Raw genomic sequence first — 1,543 nt, 5'->3', positions numbered from 1 at the left:
ATAATAATAATAATAATAATAATAATAATAATAATAATAATAATAATTTTATGAGTTTAAAAATAAGTAATAACCGGAATTACAAAATGTTATGGCTATTGCCACTGGTGGTGTCATATTTGGAGAAGAGAGGTTGAATCTAAATCTTGAAGATGTTCAAGCCCATGACAGGAAAATTTAGAGATATCTTTGTCACAAAATATGACACCATGCTTTTAAGAAGGTGACAAAGCTCAAATTGAAAATCATATTCAAGAAGTCAGTGAGCAGTTAGACATCATAACTAGGAAATATAAAACGGAGAAGCTGAGAGAATGTCATGCTAAACTTTCAGATGGAGTAGCTATGGCGAAGGTTGGAATGACAAGTGATGCTGAAGTGAATGAGAAGAAAGTCAGAGTCACCGAGGCTCCTAATGCTACAAGAGCAGCTGTTGAAGAAGGCTCTGATTCGGTGCATCCCAGCCTTGGTTTCATTAAAGCCTGCTAATGAAGACCTGAAAATAGATATAGAAATTATCAAAAGAGCACTCAAAATTACTGACATGACTATTATTAAAAATGCAGGTATTGAAGGATCTTTGATAGTTAAGAATATTTTGCAGAGTTCCTCAGAGGTTGATTATGATGCTATGCTTCGAGACTTTGTGAACATGGTGGAAAAATAAATAATTGATCCAAGAAAGGATTCTTTACTGGATGCTGTTTCCTGAGATGGCCTCCTTGCTAACTACATCGGATGTTGTAGTGACAGAAATTCCTAAAGAAGGGAAGGAACCTGGAATGGGAATAATAGGTAGAATGGGATGGGGTGTGGAAGGTATCATGTTCTAATTCCTAGAATAGTATTTTGCCCTTATCACTGAACTATGACAGTAAGCTCAAGGCAGGTTTCTCACCAATAACTTCAGAGAAGTCACCTAAAGAATGTCTGAAGAGAAGGGAGAAGGCTGGCTGATTACTGTAACCATCTGTTACCAGTTTCCATTGACAATATATTATGTAATGGTTTACTGCTGTCATTGTCCATGTCTAATATAATTTATATTGTAATTTTGAGTAAAGACATGTGTACATTCCTGATACTGGATGCCAGAGCCATATACCAGTGTCCCACTTTCAACTGAAATCACTGAGGCATTTCTACTGTTCTGTTACAGTCAGGATTTTAGTGCTGTGTCACCACTTGAAAAGCTCAGAGGCTTTGTTAGTAATATGAATCATCAATACTTTCTTTCCTTTTCTAAATATATTTATATTTGTTATATATTTTTTTATTTTATTTTTCTTTTTAGTTACATTTTGTTAACTCTGTGTCCCAGCTGTATCCCGCTCCCTCATTCCCTCCCCAACCCCACACTCGCTCCCTGGTCTCCTCCCTGCCCCTTTCCAAGTCCCCTGATAGGGGAGGACCTCCTCCCCTTTCATCTGACCCTGTTTTATCAGGTATCTTCCCTGATCTTCTGGTTTGATGGTATTGGAATCTTGCCTAGTCGGTTTCTTTCTTTCTTTCTTTCTTTCTTTCTTTCTTTCTTTCTTTCTTT

General features: G+C 36.9%; 1 pseudogene; it reads left to right on the top strand.

The window, feature by feature from the left end:
• The first annotated feature begins 91 nt into the window (after positions 1-91).
• Positions 92-833, top strand: LOC129685219 (60 kDa heat shock protein, mitochondrial-like; annotated as a pseudogene).
• The last annotated feature ends 710 nt before the right edge of the window (positions 834-1,543 follow it).

The sequence above is a fragment of the Psammomys obesus genome, unplaced genomic scaffold (genome assembly GCF_907164565.1).
Source record: "Psammomys obesus unplaced genomic scaffold, mPsaObe1.curated_primary_1811, whole genome shotgun sequence".
NCBI lineage: Eukaryota > Metazoa > Chordata > Mammalia > Rodentia > Muridae > Psammomys > Psammomys obesus.
This window is presented reverse-complemented; position numbering and strand designations above follow the sequence as displayed.